The 19,285-nt window shown below is 45.5% G+C and overlaps 1 protein-coding gene across 2 annotated transcripts in view; it reads left to right on the top strand.

The window, feature by feature from the left end:
* Window positions 1-7,982: 7,982 nt before the first annotated feature.
* The window catches only part of LOC147108188 (leucine-rich repeat and immunoglobulin-like domain-containing nogo receptor-interacting protein 2), a 322,653-nt gene continuing 311,350 nt past the window's right edge, over window positions 7,983-19,285 (top strand). For both annotated transcript variants that reach the window (XM_086004729.1, XM_086004727.1), the window contains exon 1: window positions 7,983-8,050. The gene's annotated coding sequence lies outside the window, so the exon portion shown is untranslated. The remainder of the gene's footprint in view (window positions 8,051-19,285) is intronic.

Below are 19,285 nucleotides of genomic sequence, written 5' to 3'. Positions count from 1 at the left end.
GGTCACCTGGGGGGAGTCAAGATGAAAAGCCTTGCTAGGGCTTATGTGTGGTGGCCAGGTATCGACAAACAAATAGAGGATCTGACTAAAAGCTGCTCAGGGTGCCAAAAAGTTCAAAATGCACCTCCAATTGCACCGCTGCATCCGTGGGAATGGCCTTCAGCCCCATGGCAACATGTGCATATCGACTTTGCAGGTCCATTCATAGATTCCATGTTTTTGATAGCAGTAGACGCACATTCTAAATGGCCAGAAGTGATTAAGATGTCGACCACTACCTCTGAGAAGACGATCGCAGTTCTAAGAACCATATTTGCAAGGAATGGGTTGCTGGGGCAAATATGTTCAGACAACGGACCACAGTTCGTGTCAGAAGAATTCCAGAAATTCATGAAAAAGAATGGGGTGAAACACTATACATCTGCCCCATATCATCCGGCTACAAATGGGTTGGCCAAGAGATTTGTTCAAACGTTCAAAAAGGCGATAAAGGCCATGAGTGAAGACCATATTCCACTACAACACAAGGTGGACAATTTCCTGATGGCGTATCGAAACGCCACGCATTCAGTGACAAATCATAGCCCTGCCATAATGTTCTATAACAGAAGGTTGCGGTCCCGGTTGGATTTGTTAAAGCCCAATGTGCGAAGGGAAGTCGAAAACAAGCAATTCCAGCATGTAAATAACAAGGCCACTCGTAGTTTTGAAATAGGACAACCAGTGTTGGCCAGGGACTATAGGGATGATAAATGGCAACCTGGAACAATTCGTGCACGACAAGGACCCTTGATGTACACGGTAGACGTTGGAGAGAACGTAATACGACGTCATGCTGACCAACTTGTGGAATCGAGAACAAGGGTCAACCCCATGTCTACGGCAGAAACACCAGTTGAAGAACTTATTGAGCCTGTAGCATCTACCTCAGACTCGAACGTACCTGATGATGTTCAATCCATAGGAGATCAAGTGGATGAGTCACCCCAGCAACGAGAACCAGAGACCCCTGAAAGGCGTTATCCGGGCCGGATCAGGAGGCCTCCTCAGAGACTGAATCTTTGAACAGTTGTGTGTAAATTGTATATATGTTATCCATGTAATGTTTAATTTGGGGTGTACACTGTTAAGTTAAAAGGGGAGGAATTGTGGTGTATGTAACCTGTACCACCTTAAGAGGATACCTTAAGGTGATGGAATACTTTTTGATGGCTCCTGTACATTGTAGTACCGGTGGTGACCACACCGGTATATAAACCCTGCAGAGCAAAGTGTATCCCAGTTCAGCCCTGACCCTCAATCACTAAAGACCTGTTTAATTATTTCTATAGTCTGTGTCCTGTTATTCAGCATAACAACATTTGAAAACACAGACTCAACAAAATGAATACTTTGTTTTGGTTTTCACACAAGAGTTTGGTTCTGGGACATAAGAGTACAAGAGGAGGAGGTATAGAAACATAGAAGATAGGAGCAGGAGTAGGCCATTCGGCCCCTCGAGCCTGTTCTGCCATTTAATGAGATCATGGGCAGATCATCCAAATTCAGTACCCTGTCCCTGCTTTCTCCCCATATCCCTTGATCCCTTTAGCCTTTAGAAATATATTTAACTCCTTCTTGAATATATTTAATGAATTGGCCTCAACTGCCTTCTGTGGTAGAGAATTCCAAAGGTTCACCACTCTCTGGGTGAAGAAATTCCTCCTCATCTCAGTCCTAAATGGCTTACCCCTTATCCTTAGACTGTAACCCCTGGTTCTGGACTCCCCCGCCATCGGGAACATCCTTCCTGCATCTAGTCTGTCTAGTCATGATAGAATTTTATAAGTTTCAATGAGATCCCTTCTCATTCATAATCATAATCAGAATCATAATCAACTTTTATTGTCATTGTTAGTGCACAAGCGCAGTACAATGAAATGTAGGCTTGCGGCTCCCGAGATTGTACATTTAGATTAAGACATTTAAACATTCAACATACATTTGGCTTGTAATACATTAACATAAACATAACCATAATAAAGTGCATTGGCAGATGTGTAGGCTTTAGAGTTTATTTGTGGAGTTCAGTAGGATGACAGCCCTGGGAAAGAAGCTGTTCCTAAATCTGGTTGTACGGGTGCGAATGCATCTGTAGCGTCTCCCAGATGGCAGGAGGGCGAACAGACTGTGGCTGGGGTGGGTAGAGTCTTTGATGATGGACCGTGACCTCTGTAAACAGCGTTTCTGGTATATGTGCTCTATGGTTGGTAGCCGGGTGCCGGTAATGCGTTGGGCAGTTTTGACTACCCGCTGCAGGGCTTTCCGGTCACAGTAGCTACAGCTGCCATACCATACTGTGATACAGTTCGTCAGGATGCTCTCTATTGTGCAGCAGTAAAAGTTAGAGAGGATCAGGGGTGACAGGTTACATCCCTTCAGCCTCCTTAGGAAATATAGGCGCTGCTGGGCCTTCTTCACCAGAGAGGAGGTATTGAGGGACCAGGAGAGGCCTTCCGTGATGTGGACTCCGAGGAACTTAAAGCTGTCCACCCTTTCCACCACAGCCCCATTGATGTGGATGGGGGTGTGACTTCCGCCTTTAGACTTCCTGAAGTCCACAATGATTTCTTTGGTTTTCTTGATGTTAAGGGCCAGGTTGTTATCGGCGCACCACTTCACGAGATGCTGGACCTCTTCCCTGCAGGCTGACTCATCGTTGTTGGTGATCTGGCCTACTACCGTGGTATCATCCGCAAACTTGATGATGGTGTTGGAACCATGAACAGCCACACAGTCGTGGGTGAAGAGGGGGTAGAGGAGGGGGCTCAGCACACATCCTTGTGGGGCCCCCGTGTTCAGGGTCGGGGGGGGAGAGGTGTGGTTACCTAATTTGACAGACTGGGGTCTGTTTGTTAGGAAGTCCAGGGTCCAGTTGCAGAGGGAAGTGTTCAGGCCAAGAGTGTGGAGTTTGGTGGCCAGCTTGTTGGGGACGATAGTGTTGAATGCTGAGCTGTAGTCTATGAACAGCATTCTGATGTAGGTCTCTTTACCATCTAAGTGATTCAGTGCAGAGTGTAGAGCAGTTGTGATTGCATCCTCCGTTGATCTGTTTGCATGATAGGCAAACTGGTGTTGGTCAAGAGAGGTGGGAACACTGGCTTTGATGTGAGCCAGGACCAGTCTCTCGAAACACTTCATTATGATGGGTGTGAGTGCGACAGGTCGATAGTCGTTCAGGCACGTCACAGCCGTTTGTTTTGGCACAGGAATAATGGTAGCGGTCTTGAAGCATGTAGGGACTACTGCCTGGGCCAATGACAGATTGAAGATGGCTTGAAGAACTCTAGCGAATACAAGCCCAATCGACCCAATCTCTCTTCATACGTCATTCCTACCATCCCAGGTATCAGGTATCGGGTATCAGGTAGACCAAGTAGACTATAGATAAAGTCGTACTGGAAAAAAATTGGCAAACTCAAAGGTGAAAAAGGCATGCATCTTCGAATCCTGAGGGAAATCAGAGAAGAAATAGCAGAGGATCTGGCCACAATATTTTCAAGTGTTGTTGGGTTTGCAAGTTGTACTAGAGGACTGGAGAGTGCTAATGTAACCTCTCTGCTCAAGAAAGGAGACATGGATAAAGCAAGTAACTATAGAACAGTCAGCCTAACCTCAGTGGTGGGTAGGTTCCTAGCATCCATGATATTTTGTTTTAAGTAGTGATGTGTAATAAATTGTAGTTACACAGCTTGGGGCTTATTTTTGAAGCTGAGACCCAGTTATAAGATTTCACATACAGTGTAGGGAGAGGCACTGAAAGCAGTTTTCTGTTATGTCACCCCTGTGATTTATGCTGAATCTCCAAAACACTGTGCTGTTGAGCAGAAGAATGAGAGTTCATGCTCACAACTCTCATAAGTTACTGACCTCAGTTGTGTTACACTGGAAGGGTAAAGGGTCACTCACCTTAGGCTGTTCTCATGAAGTTCCTGAGCTAGCTATTCCCCTGACATTGGCAAGTCTCTAACTCACCCTCTCAACTGAGCAAAGTGCATGAAAAAGAAGGTTCCACAAAGGGAGAAGAGAAGAAAATCAAATAAGCTGTCAAAAAACAAACATTTTGTGGGGGACTAACGCTATGGGCCGGAATTTGTGGTTGTAATGACGGCGAAACTGTCAGCGTTCACCATCATTACAAATGTGAATCTGACAGCAAGCTCGAGTTCACTCAGGCGCAGTTAAACATGGAAATCCAAACGTTGCTGTCGGTCATTCCCTGCTCCTCGCAGGGTGCGCTGTTGATCTCCCCATAGCCGCAATCAATTAAAACCACTGAACTGACGAGAACTTCAGCTTTTATGTTGGAATATTGCTCTTAAAAAAACCCCAAAAAGTTGAGCCTTATTGAATGAGGTGTAACTGGGTTTTTATTGGCGTACTAAGTCATAATTACTGCTGAACAACTGTTCTGGCTCTGAAAAACTAATTTTATATTTGAAAATGTCGAATGTTTCCATTATGATAAAAATTCCATGGTTTTTATAATTTTAAAAAAATGTTTGTTTATGGTATTTCAGCTTCTATCTTAATCCTATGTGTATGTCCCAATCCTTATTTCACTCTCTGTAAAATGATTAAAAAGTGAAGGAAAATCTGTGCATTTTACTTCCTGATTTGCTGTCTGTAAGAATTCTTCAATGTGATTGGCAGCGTAGCCAGCTTGATGACATCACTGTTGCTGGACGCTGGAGATCCCCTGACTTGGCATCAGATTCAAATTAATTTTGGGAGAGGTGAAATCGACACCACAGAGATCGCTCGATCTTTGTGGGGCAGCTTTCTTTGAGGTCAGTGGCGAGCACCACCACTGCGCCACTGACTGCAAAATCCAGGCCTGTGATATTAGTATATGAACACATAACACCCCTGTAAGAAATTCTTCTGACTGTTATTTTAGCAAAGGCACTAACCTATTTTTAGTGCAATTTTACCCCATCCATGAAAGTTATCAATGAGTAAAAATCAGCTTCATATAAACATTTCTGTAATTGATTATTTACTTTAATGCCAATGCCTGCAATTGCTACGGTGCAGCAAATGATAATACTAAGCACTCTCACTTTAGCTTTCATCTGACAGCACCATTCTCCACGCTCTTAATCATGGCCTTCTCTATTAAATGGCCAATTCAATTCTATTTAAGGATGTTGACTTGTGCACTGGGAATTGAAGTACTAATATCAACCCTCACTTATGGCTCTTGATAGTAGTCAGAGAAAGGCAGCTTCTGTCCACTGTCTGAGCTGAATTTTAAGTTAGGGACCCAGAAATGAAACAAGTTGTTTTGAACGGAGTTCGAATGTACTGTATCACTGTGTGCTGTTTATTATATAAATATAGGTAAAGAATGATGCAATGCATTTTTATGTTGGGTACAATTTTCAACTTATCTGTTTTATGAAGACGTTGGAACCAAGGCGTAACTAAGGTAGAATTGCCCAACAAGGCCTGGAATTTGCAGGAGAACTTAGTTACATTGATAATAGGCCTCATTTACTTCGGCCAACAAATATTTTGGTAGGAGGCCAGAGGACAAATCTTCAACCCACCCCCTAAGCACATATGTCAAGGGAGTGTGTCTGGAGGAGTTCCCGGGCTAACCCAGGAATTATAGCCATTATGCTCTTGGTAGGTCTCAAGCTGAGCTCTCACCAGTTGAGAGGTAGTGTGAGATCTGTGGAAGCCCTGGGAAAGGTCCTAGACCTTGCGCAGATAAGGGAGGGGATCAGATATCTTTATTAGAATGGAAGACTGCACCCTTAGAAGCTGAATGTATTTCTGCAGTTTATTCTATGTGGTTCAGAAAGAGCTTTGAGATCAGCTCTCCATTGCTGATACAACCCACCCCAACCGTGCAAATGGCCCCATCCATGCAGTTTGCGGTGGGGATCTGGATCGCTCGAACTCAGCGGACTTACAGCCGATTTTGCAGCACCTCCACCAGCGCTAGCCTATAGGAAATACAGACCCAGTGACTTCAAAAAGTAAGCAAATTAAAAAACATTGAAAGCGTTTGTTTCTTTATCACCCTTCCTCTTGGGGCACTCCCATTCAATATCGCGGCACGACATGCAGCAACGCCATGTGCCAGGCCTCCCTCCCCTGATTAAAGGGACGGGTCCTAGCGTGCACCGGGGCCCTGCTGGACCACCGGGGAGTGGAGTGCCGGGAAAAGTGCCCGGCACTCAAGAGGAGTGCCGACCGATAACAGCCGGTACCACGCATGAAGAGGCGAAAGGGGGCAGGTGCTGGCAGGCGGCCCAGCACCTGCCCTTTAAGGAGCGCCGCCGCGGCCACAAAAATGCCACCCTGACCCTGTCGGGCATATCGTCTGGCAGTAGGTCAGGGGGTGCGACCGAAGTTTGCAGCCGGGGCGCTGCGCAGGGTGATGATGTAATCACAATAGGCGCAGCGCCACAGGGCGCTACCGCCGCCACTAACCTCCCACTGAATTTCGCGGGAGGCGTTAGCGGAACTGCGCCCTGGCGCCAGGTGCTTTGCGCCCCGTTAGCACCCCCTCGGTGCAAAGCAACCCAATTTTTCCCCCAATCTTTAGCGTACCAAGCTGTTTGTATGGCCTTGCCTGTTCAAGTGAGGCCCACGTACTCCCTTGTGGAGGTCAATATACCTCCAACTTACTGGCTGCCACAAAAACACCAGGTCCCAAATGAGTCTACGAAGGAGGAACTCCTTGCTGAGGGACTGCATGCCCTGGCTTCAGCCCCTGCCTGTCCTTGACCTTCTAAGGGCCAGACAGAGGTTGTACCTCTTACAAAGCAGTGAATAAACTCTCATAAATGACAGAAACATAGCGCAAATGAGGGTTGACCATTTTCCTGTGGGTTCGGCTCGTCTCTCGCCTGAGTCCCAGCGAGAGACTGCATGCAGGACCATAATCTGCATTCTGTAGTGCTAGAAAATATATTTGCAAGAGAATAGGACAGAGAAACCAATAACTGTTGCTCTCAGATTCACAGTATTAAATATTGCAAGCTGTGTGTAATAGGTTATTAATTATTCATGCAGTGGAACCTCAACATAATGCCATCGCATTTATAAGCTGGCACGCTGATGGCTTCCGATGGTCATGACTTGTTCCTACTGTACTTGTGAGCTGTAGTCGGCGAGTCTTCTCCTACACAGCCCTTTCCTTCCTGATAAGCTGCTCAGCTATTTAATGTGCTGTTGAGTAAGTCGTTCATCAACTGGTTACTGTCCGTTCAACAATGCACTCAGCAATAATTTAACTAAACGAGCAGTGGATTACTGAGAAAAGGAGCTAGCAGAAGATTTGCTAGCTACATTGTAAATACAGTCAACATGAACAATAGAAGTAATCATACCTTTAGGGAGCCATGAATGGAAATGCATTATTTGGTGGCCCAGTGCACCATGGTTTCACTGAACTAATAATAACTCATCTTTCAGTTGTTGCAATACTTAATACTATGGCCTAGAAATTCAGAAATGTCCACTTTTAGGTGCTTTACCTGCAGAGTGCTAACAGCCCGCGCTCAAATGGGGAGGTCCGAGGAGCCCGGGATTTCGGGCCTCGGACCTCATTATCATGTAGATGGCACAGTGGTAGGAGACCGCACAGGGTCGTGCGCTAATTTTCAGGTAAGTGAGTGGGGAAGAAGATCGCGGGGGTCTGAAGGAGGAATAGCTGAGCCTCGGAGTGCGATTGGAGAGCTGTCGGGGAAAAAGATCACGGGGTCTGAAGGAGGAACAGCTGGGCCTTGGAGTGCGATTGGAGGGCTGTCAGGGAAAAAGATCACAGCGGTCTGGAGGAGGAACGGCTGGGCCTCGGAGTGCGATTGGAGAACTGTCGGGGGGCGTGGAAAAAGACCACTGGGGTCTGGAGTATTGTTGGGGGATCGGAAGTGCTGTCAGGGGTGGGGGGGGATGCTAGGTGGTCGGGGCCGGGGGCTGGAGATCGAGGGGGGCCTGGCGGTTGGGGCCGGGAGTGAGGTCAGAGATTGAGGAACCAGGATCGCCGGTGATTATGGTAAGTACTTAACTTTTCTTAATCCCGTGCTGTTTAGCGTTGGTATTCCCGGAGGCGATCAGCGCGGGTGCTGGCTGCCCCAGACACAAACCAAAGGTGCAGGAGGGAGCAGAACCAGACATTAGGCCCCTTATTTGCATCTGTCTAGCGCCTGCTTCAGGTGTGGGTAAAGGACGCCTCTTGTTTGGCCTTTACCAAGATGGCTCCCGGCGCAGCCCGCACCGAAATTGTGCGTGCATGGCTCGGACGCCATTTTGGACACAAAAACGACACCTGTAGGGCCAAGGAAACGGGCACTATGGAGCCGAATTTCTAGGCCATATATATGTTTGAGGGGAAATGTTATTCATTATTGTGACTCCTGTCTTGAAGTGTACTTTTCCGTACTAGGAACACAGGGCCTGCATACATTAGAGAAATACTGGGTGAATTAGCCACTCTCAGGGTTGTTAGATCCGTGGTTCAATGGATAAATAATCACACGGATGCTGTACATTAACAAATAACAGGTCTTTACTGGAGGAGGGTAATCTCTAGACTGGGGGTGCAGAGGCATGCGCAAAGCTTATATACCGGTGTAGTCACTGCCGGTACTACAGTATACAGGCGCTGTAAAAGTAGTTCTGACTTAAAGGCACATACACTACAATTCCTCCCCTTTTAGATTAATAATACCCCCTAATATTCAAATAACAATTAACATTTTTACATGTACATTAAACAACAAAAGTCCATTTATAGATTCAGTCTTTGGGGCGGCTTCCTAACCCTTTCGGGATAGTGCCTTTCCAGAGGTTCTTGTTCTTGGTGCAGAGGCGATTCTGACCCCTTTTCATCGGGTAGTTCATCGGGTTCCACTGCTACTGGGTCTGAAGTAGATGCTACTGGTATGTCGGGTTCATCCCCAGGTACTCGAGACATGGGGTTGACGCGTTCCTGTGACGCTAAGATCTGATCGACGTGGCGTCTCACAATGTTCTCCCCGACATCCACTGTGTACATTAATGGCCCCTGCCTTGTACATATTGTTCCGGGTTGCCACTTCTCTGTTCGATAGTCACGGGCCAAGACTGGTTGCCCTACATTGAAGCTCCTTGTCGGCTTCTCATTGATGTGCTGGAATTGTTTGTCCTCAACATTTCTTCGCACATTTGGTCTGAGCAAGTCCAGACGAGATCTCAACCTTCGGTTAAAGAACATCATGGCCGGGGTCTGGTTGGTAACTGCATGTGTCGCGTTTCGGTAGACTAATAAGAAATTGTCCATCTTATGCTGTAGTGGAATTTCATCGTCGCACATGGCCTTTATCGCCTTCTTAAAGGTTTGTACGAACCTCTCAGCCAATCCATTTGTGGCTGGATGATACGGGGCGGATGTGTAATGCCTTACCCCATTCCTTTTCATGAATTTTTGGAACTCGTCGGACACAAACTGTGGTCCATTATCAGAGCAAATCTGCTCTGGCAAACCGTTTCTGGCAAATATGGTCCGTAGGACTGCAATCGTTTTCTCTGTAGTGGTTGAAGACATTTTTATCACCTCAGGCCACTTTGAATGAGCATCCACTGCTATTAAGAACATTGAGTCCATGAATGGACCAGCGAAATCAATATGCACCCATTGCCATGGAGAGGAGGGCCACTCCCATGGGTGTAGAGGGGCATGTGGTGGTGCATTTTGGACCTTCTGGCATCCTAGGCAGCTCTTAGTTAGGTCTTCGATTTGTTGATCGATTCCCGGCCACCACACATAAGCCCTAGCAAGGCTTTTCATTTTCACTCCCCCCAGATGACCTTCATGTAGCTCATTTAGCACTCTCTCCCTTAACTTGGGTGGAATCACCACTCTGGATCCACACATCACTGTCCCCTGGCATACTGACAGCTGTTCTCTTCTGGATGAGAATGCTGGCAACAGTGAGTCGCCATGTGTTGGCCATCCCCTCACCGTCAATTCATATACCCGTGACAGCGTCGGATCATTGCGGGTCTCCTTCTCTATATCCGCGTTTGTTACTGGCAATCGTTCAATTATCGACGAATAAAATATCTCGATAGGGTCCACTGCTGGTGCTTCCTCCACAGTAGGCAGTGGCAGGCGCGATAGCCCATCAGCGTTCCCATGCTGTTTCGTGCCTTTATATTCTATTTCATATTGATTCGCCCCTAGAAACTGGAACCATCTTTGTAACCGCTGTGCAGTCATCACTGGAACGCCCTTCTTAGGATTAAAGATGGAGACAAGTGGTTGGTGGTCAGTCAGCAAGGTGAACTTCTGCCCATGCAGTTAGTGGTTGAATTTTTTTTACTCCCCATACTAGGCTGAGGGCCTCCCTGTCAATCTGGGCGTGGTTGCGCTCGGCTGAGGTTAGTGACCGAGACGCAAAGGCTACTGGCCTCTCCAACCCGTCTGGGAATTTGTGCGACAGCACCGCTCCAACACCGTAGGGTGATGCATCACATGCCAAACGAATTGGTAATCCTGGGTTGAAATGGGCCAACACCTCTTTTGATGTGATCAATTCTTTACACTTCTGGAAAGTTCGTCTACGTTCGTCATTCCACTTCCATGGTACCCCTGTTTGCAGTAGGGTGTTCAGCGGGTGTAATACCGTAGGCAAATTTGGCAAGAACTTGTGGTAATAGTTTACCAGCCCGAGGAACGACCTCAGTTGTGACACATTTTCCGGTGCTGGAGCCTTGACTACTGCCTCAATCTTGTCAGGGGACTTATGTAACCCCTCTTCATCGATGACGTGGCCGCAATACGAGATCTGTTTCTGGAAAAACTCGCACTTATGGCAATTAGCTCGTAGCCCATACTCCTTTACTCTGGTGAGCACCTTCTCCAAGTTGGCGAGGTGATCGCCGTCATTTTCGCCCGTGACCAAGATGTCGTCCAAATAACACTGGGTCCCTGGAATCCCTTGCAGGACCTGATCCATCGCCCTTTGCCAAATAGCCGGAGCCAAGGCTACTCCAAACACCAGCCGGTTGTATTGATAGAGACCTTTATGAGTGTTGATCGTAAGGTAATGTTTTGAAGCTTCTTCAACCTCCATTTGCAAGTACGCCTGGGCTAGATCAATTTTGGTGAAGCGTTTACCTCCAGATAGCGAGGCGAAAATATCCTCAATTCGTGGAAGCGGATATTGCACCGTGTGAAGGACTGGGTTCACTGTCACCTTAATATCCCCACAGATGCGGACCTTCTTTGGTTCCCCAGGTGTATTACTCAATGACCTCTTCATTACAGGAACGATGGGTGTAGCCCACTCGCTCCAGTCCACTTTGGACAGTACTCCTGAATGTTCCAACCCTTCCAGCTCTGCTTCAACAGCTGGTCTGATCGCATAAGGCACTGGTCTGGCCTTCAGAAACTTTGGGCTTGCATTTTCCTCTATTTTAATCGTTGCTGTTATTCCTTTTAGTGTTCCTAGTCCCTCCTGGAACACTTCTTTTGCGTCAGTTAGCATTTTTGACAGTCGTCCAGGTGTGACGTCGTCATCCTTTTTGGCCTCAACCTTCAGTGCCTGTATGGAATGCCAATCTAATTGTATCTTCCGGATCCATTCACGTCCTAGCAGTGGTGGTCCTCCATTTGGCAATACATATATATCCATTTTAGGTATTTCCTGGCCTTTATATTGTCACTTTCACCCTTATTTTTCCTTTGGGGTAGACTTTTTGCCCCGTATACATCTTCAAGACAATCTCTGTAGCTTTCAAGGGTATGTGTGAAAATAGCCGCTTGTAGTCTCTTTGATTTATGACTGTTAGAGCTGACCCTGTGTCCAATTCCATTTCCACTTGGACTCCATCTATCTTGAGTGTAACCCAGATAGTCTGGTGATCCTCCATTTCGGTTACCTTTATGTAGTTTCAGACAACCCAGCTCTTTGCTTCCGGAGTCTGTGTCACTTTTCTGTTCGTCTGAACCACTGTCCATCACCTGGTGTACCTTTTTGTACTTCTCCTGTGGAGATTTCTTACTGTTGGTTTTCTTCCCAGACCTGCAGACTCTTGCTATGTGTCCTGCTTTCCCACACTGTCTGCACACTTGGTCATTGAACCAACAATCTTTCTGGTCATGTGTTGTTCTGCCGCAACGATAGCACTTCCCTGTTCCATAGGACATTTCATTGGTGCCATATTCTTGCGGTCTCCATTGTATCTCTGCAGTGCCCCTTGCGGCTGCTTCGTGTGATACTGCCATACTGAAAGCTTTGTCCAGCGTAAGGTCCTTTTCTGATAGAAGCCGTTTCTGGGTTCCTTCACTTTGTAGCCCACACACAAACTTGTTCCTTAACGTGTCTGCTAGTCCCGCTCCAAACTGGTAGTGTTTCGATAGCTTGCGCAGTTCCGTTAGGTACTCAGCATTGCTTTCATCTTTGTGTTGGTTCTTTTTATGGAACTTAAATCGTTCTGCTATCAGCAGCGGTGTGGGGTTTAAGTGGTCCTGTAGGATTTCTACTATGCTTTCAAAATTCTTGTTTACCGGCTTCTCTGGGGTTATTAGATTTCGCAGTAACCCATAAGTTTTTGCACCCATGGAATTTAACAGAACCAGTGCTTTATTAGCATCTGGCACTTCATTCGCCCTGCAGGACACCTCAATACATTCCACATATGTCGCCCAATCTTCGACTTCATTGTCGAATGTAGAGATACTGCCACTCTTCGGCATCCTTGGGTGTGCGTTAACTATCACCAATGGCGCCTCCCGCGCTTCCCCTTCTTCTCCGCTGGCACAAAATGGCATCTCCCCTGCTTTCCTTCCTTCCCGCGCTCGCCCTTCTTCTCCGCTGCGGCTTCTCAAAATGGCGTCTCCCGCGCTCTTCCTTCTTCTCCGCGGCTCAATGGCGTCTCCCGCGCTCTCCCTGCTTCTCCGCGGCTCAATGGCGTCTCCCGCGCTCTTCCTTCTTGTCCGCGGCTCAATGGCGTCTCCCCTTTCTTCGCCCCGCGGACCCTGTTCAGCCCGTGAGCACTGGCTGTGCTCTGCGCGTTCTTCTTTTGATATTTTTCGACGCCGCTCAGTCTAGAACCCGACTGTTTCTTACCCTCTCTCTCTCCAGTTTGTTTTATTTTCCTCGACGCCGCTCGGTGTTCAACCCCTGGCTGAGCCCTGCGCTCTTCACCCTCTGTCTTGCCCCGTCGACGCTGCTCGGCTCTCTCTCCGCCGTCGGTCGGCTCCAGCTGCCGCTGCTCGGGAAGGGTCTGCGCTGGACCTGTCGTCGGTCTCTTACTGCTCGTTGTGGCTGGGGAACCAAGCCCGGCTCTCCACAGCCTCCCCTGCGAAGTTGGATCTCTGCCTGACTGCTGGGCGGTTGCTCGTGGTCGACGCCCGTGTTCCTGGCCGCGACTATTTTTTTTTTTTTTTTTTTATTTTGCAGGTAGATTCGAATCGACACTCGTCACCACTGTTAGATCCGTGGTTCAATGGATAAATAATCACACGGATGCTGTACATTAACAAATAACAGGTCTTTACTGGAGGAGGGTAATCTCTAGACTGGGGGTACAGAGGCATGCGCAAAGCTTATATACCGGTGTGGTCACTGCCGGTACTACAGTATACAGGAGCTGTAAAAGTAGTTCTGACTTAAAGGCACATACACTACAAGGGTGATTTGAATTTTAACTGTGTCTATGCAGTCAGGCTTCTCAGCAATGCAGTCCACCATGGAGTCTGTAACAGCTTCAGATGTATTTGCTGCAGAACCCCTAATCACACTGATCCCAAGAGCAGTCAGATTATGTCTTGGTAATGCTTAGATTGCTGCCAAAGAGACCTTGGGCTAGATTTTACAGCAGGCTATGTTTTCCAGCTTCAACACGTTGGAGGATTAGATAGAGAAAGCTTTAGGACTGCTCAGCCTCAGTAATGCAACAAAATAGGACGGCTATGTCATGGTGGAGATGCTACTCACTGGAAAATAAGATGGAAGCGTTGGCCTTGCTGTGAACAACACATCCATCAAGACGTCTATGGACAACAAAGTGGCTGATCCTGCTTGCTGTGCTATCTTGGATGGAGCAAAGGTATAAAAATTGAGAAAGAAGGTTATCTTGACTGTCACTGGCGGTATAGTCCTAATGATGCAGTTGTCTGCATATCTCCTGGAAGCAGATGGCCCAGCTCCACAACTGTCTCCATGCTGACCCAGATCCTGTGCGTGCAGTTCTTCCTGCTCATTGCCAGGTAGGTATGCCGACATGTTTGATAGCATAATAACAGTTATGTGCAGTCCAGGTCTGGTGCCATTTGATCGCTCTGGCATACCTCTTTTGAGTTCAACAACTTAAGATCATAACCTCGGCCCCTATTATATTTTTATATTTTTATCCACACTTTTGGTTTGTGCCTTTTCCTTTTTTTTCTCTCTCCCACATGGCAGCTGTCTCTCACTCTGCCAGCGCATTTCACACTTCATCTAGAGCCATTGTTTCTTTACCTGTCCTATTACTATCTTGTCTCACCTTGAATATCTCTTAATGTCTCTTCTTTCATCCCCTCCCCCATTTCCCAGCCCCCAAACTGCCTTTTGTTTCATTTCCTGCCTTTTCTCTCAGTTCTGTAGAAGGGTTTTGACCCAAAATGTTGACTATTTCTCTCTCCACGGATGTTGCCTGGCCTGCTGAGTTTTTCCAGCATTTTCTGTTGTTATTTTGACACTTGATGTTTTCAAATATTTTGAAAGTAAACCCCATAATTTAATGTAAAATTGTTGTTATAAAAAAATGGCTGCATCCCTTCAAGAACAACCTCCCCTACATGTGAGAATGCAGCTTGCCTTTAACACACACTCTAAACATGCTAACTTAACGCAAAATTTGGAATATGAAGGACTGAATACCAGTGACATTAAACATGGATGATAAATATGGGAAAGCTGCATCTATCAGCAGGAAATGTGGACTGAGAAATTTCGCTAGATATATTTGGAGCAGGGACCCAGTAACTTTATATTGGGAACAACTTTGCAGTCTCTATACAACAACAACAACAACAACAACTTGTATTTATATAGCACCTTTAACGTAGTAAAATGTCCCAAGGCGCTGCACAGGAGTATTTTAAGACAAAAAGTTTGACTCCGACTCATGAGGAGAATTTAATGCAGGTGACCAAAAGCTTGGCCAAAGAAGGAAAGAGAGGTAGTGAGGTGGAGAGGTTTAGTCAGGGAATTCCAGAGCTTAGGGCCTAGGCAAAAGCAGTCAAGGCCACCAAAGGTTGAGCGATTATAATCAGGGATGCTCAAAAGGGCAGAATTAGAGGAGCGCAGATATCTCGGTGGGGTGGGGGGGGTGCGGCGGTTGTGTGGCTGGAGGAGATTACAGAGATAGGAAGGGGCGAGGCCGTGGAGTGATTTCAAAACAAGGATGAGAATTTTGAAATCGAGGCATTGCTTAACCGGGAACCAATGTAGGTCAGCGAGCACAGTAGCGATGGGCGAACGGGACTTGGTGCAAGTTAGGACATGGGCAGCCGAATTTTGGATGACCTCAAGTTTACGTATACAATTTTTAATGCCATGGAATCCTTCCTGCACGTCAGAATTTCTTGGCTTGACTTCTTACCTCTGGTTTAAATGACTGGACCATTTCTCTTCAACCTGTATATGACAATATTTCAGTGCTGCTTCTGGCTATAGCTGTGGAGTTCACGAGGGCCAGAATTTATAGTCAAAATAACGGTGAGGCTAATGATGCTCACCGTTATTTATGCGCAAATCACACAGCAAGTTCAGGACAGATCCGTGATTAAATGCAAAAATCCAGAAGTTGCTGTCCATGATGCACCGCTCCATCATTAGCTTCACGAAAACAGCATGTCGCTGTCTGACTCACCACTCAAATGCATTGAATGGCATGGATTTCCTGTACTTGCACTGTAGATACAAACTAAACTCACCACAGAAAGTTAGGGCTTGTCCATTTCAGTTTAAGTACCATTTTTAACGGCATGTTAAGTCTTAATTACTGCCAAACAACCCCTCTGACATTGAAAATTAAGCTTTACAAGTGTGGAGTCTCATTCCTTCAGCTGTTAATGGTTGTTGGAGATTATTTTAAAAATTTAAATTTATGGCCCAGAAATTCGGGTCTCCACGGGTGAGTACGCATGTGGTACTCACCCGTAAGCCCAATGGAAGTGCCGGTTTCGTGCATGCACTGCGCATGCGCGGGAAACTGGCACTTCCGTTCCTCTGAAAGAAGGGGTTCAGAAGTCGAACGCGTGCGCAGGAGAGGCAGCGTGTGCGCATCGAACTTACGTTTTTTTTGCAGGTTTTCCCGGGAAGGTAAGTCTCCAGAAGTTAGACATGTAAAAAGCAGGCGCAAGGGCTGCTTTTAACAAGGTAAGTGGTGAATTAATTAAAATTAAAACATTTTTTCCACAGGTTTATTATTTTTAAATACTTTAAAGAAAGGTAAGTTTATTTTTAACCCCGTTAGAAAATAAAATTATTTTTTTCAAAAATTTAAATTATTGTTTAAAATAGTTATTTCATGTAATTTATAGTTTATTTTAAAAATGTGATTTAAAAAAAAATTATTTGAAGATTTAGTGATGTTTTGGGGCTTATAGTATTTATAGGTTTGACAGGTCTGTCAAACTTATGAATGAAGCATTCCCTGCTGCCATTGGCTCTCCATGGCCCATGTGATCCCAGGGGACGCATTGAACTAACTGCGCCCCTGGGATATGCAAGCACTGCGCGCCGGCAGTTGGAGCAGGCCCAGGATCGGAATCCCATGCGGGCCCACAGCTCAACGGCTGGTGCGGTAGGTAAGTGCAGGTCGGGGGCTTGCACCTGCGGGAAGCCCCCGACCCGAATTTTTTTCTATCTCTTTTTTCTCTCTTTTCTCAATCCAATCTTTCTTTCCCTCTCTTTATTTCACTTTCTGTACCTGATTTGAAATTTGATTTAACTATTCTAACTGACACTTCCTGTTTTAGACTCTGCCGATCATTTACAATTCTTCAATCTAATTGGTTAAGGAGATACAGAGTTACTTGCCCTGTTCACACAGGTCCCAGATGCTCTGTAGAGGATGCTGCTGCATTTTGATTTCCCACTTACAGCAAGTTGCAAAAGCTCATGGAAATTAAATGAGCAAGTCTAATATACGGCGAGCAATGTTCCTTCACTGGCTACAGTAAATTGTGGCCCAATGTGACACTTTGGCCCAGAATTTGCTGGCGTGGGGATCTCCCGCTGTGCCCTGTTAGTAAGACTTGTTCATTCACCCTTCAGCTCAAATAGATTTTGCCTTGTAAGTTGCTAGAAGTGCAAGCTGATAACAGCGTGGTGAGGGCAACAGGACATCTGGGAGCCTAGTCAACAATGGGACATACAGTGTATCTCCTTAACCAATGAGATTAAAGGATTGAGAAATAAACAGAGGAAGGACTGAGAAGGAGGGTGAATTAGAGTTGGTGTCAAATCAGGTACAGAAAGAAAAAGAAAGATTGAAATAAGAGAGACAGAAAAAAGAGACAGAAAAGAAAAGTAAGAAAAATCTCCAACAACAATTCACAACCTGAAGGAATGAGACTCCACACTTTATCACGCTGTTATTTTTTTCCAGCAAATTCTGGGCCAAAGATATGTGTAGGTTTTAGAGATACTAATCCTATTAATTAATAAGTCCAAGAATCTAGTTGCAGCAACTTTAATACTTTATTAAAAAATACACAATTTAACTTCTGAAATACAAGATTCTGATATATCAATCACAGTAAACATGCAAGCACCATGTGTCCACAGTAACTTACACCAGCCCAGCTCACTAGATGGAACTTTAGACGCCCTGAGATTGCTCTCTAGTGCCCAAAGTCCAAGCTGCACACTTACACCAGGATGTTTTCACTTGTTATACCCTGGAATGACACATCTATGTCACCTGATTCTTCTTTGACTTCTGGCTTGCTTCTAGCAGTTAGCTAACACGAGGCAGCTGGAGCTTTTCTAATCTGGATTTCCTTGGTGCCTAGCAGTATTCCGTTGTTTTTCTTCAGTAATTTTCTCATTATCCCTAAACTAACTTGCCTACTGTTAATTATGTTATTTCTTATACTATTTCTTATACTATTACAATCATAGGTATAGACATTATAATCTATTCTATTATTCACTCTGGTTTAAACTTATATTGTGGTTCGTAACAGGCAAAACCCTGTTTTTCCTCCTTATCTCATTAAAGGTTTCAGTTAGCCAACCATAGAAACAATTTATCAGTGTTGCCTTGGCAACACTTTCCCATAATGCATTTTATATCAGCCATTTTATGTTAATTTCTCTAAAAGCTATAATATATATGTCTGTTCCCATAACCTACAAATCTTCGAGTATCGTTTCCTCTGGGTGAGTAAGAAGGTGATACTTTCCAGTCTGCCTCTGACTCTCTGCAGTTGTTGGGTCACTTCACCACTAATTAACTACATGTCTTGTTTAAATTCCACTTCCTTTTTTAGTCCTCTGCTTTTATCTGAAGGTCATCCATTTTCAACTGCACATAAATCATCCATTTTCATCTGTATTTCATTAATATTTCCATTACATTAATCTGATTTGGAATTCATCTCAGCTTCCATCTATTACATTATCTCTGCAGTTTTGCTTTGGATTTATTACATCTGCTGCTGAATCTTCACCTGTGCTTTTTGTATTTGCTTTTGGATCTTAGATGGTGGGTTTACAGGATTTGTTGCTTGATCCTAGCTGGAGTATTTTGAATCTTCTTCCTGGTTTCCAAAACTAAGTATTGTATGTGATTGGGCCTCTGTATGATGGGCATTTGAGCTCATTTCTTCTACTACTGGCAATTGCCCATTTCTCATTTGCACTGGCTGGTTACTGTCATCCCTTCCCATGAAAGAAATCTTGGTATTTGAGTCATTCATGAGTTGCCAGTGTATCCTACCTCTGAGACTGAATTTTCAGCTTTGTAGACTTTGTTCATGAGGTGTAAAATGCAACTATCAGATCAGCAATCAATCTGCACCAAATATTATTCTAGTTCACATAATCCATGGGCTCATATCAACTTTCACTATGCTGGCAGTTTGCACAAATGTAGACTGACTGCAATATGTTTTACATAGACTAGGATTGTGACTATCTCATACAGTCACCTGCACAAACAGTATGGTAGGAACTTTACATTAGGGATTTCCCAGTATTTAGTCAAAGAAAATAAGAATGTCACACAGTATGCAACATCATCGAAG

Source organism: Somniosus microcephalus, chromosome 13, assembly GCF_052327205.1.
Source record: "Somniosus microcephalus isolate GS21.2 chromosome 13, FLI_Smic_1.0, whole genome shotgun sequence".
Classification (NCBI taxonomy): Eukaryota; Metazoa; Chordata; class Chondrichthyes; order Squaliformes; family Somniosidae; genus Somniosus; species Somniosus microcephalus.
This window is presented reverse-complemented; position numbering and strand designations above follow the sequence as displayed.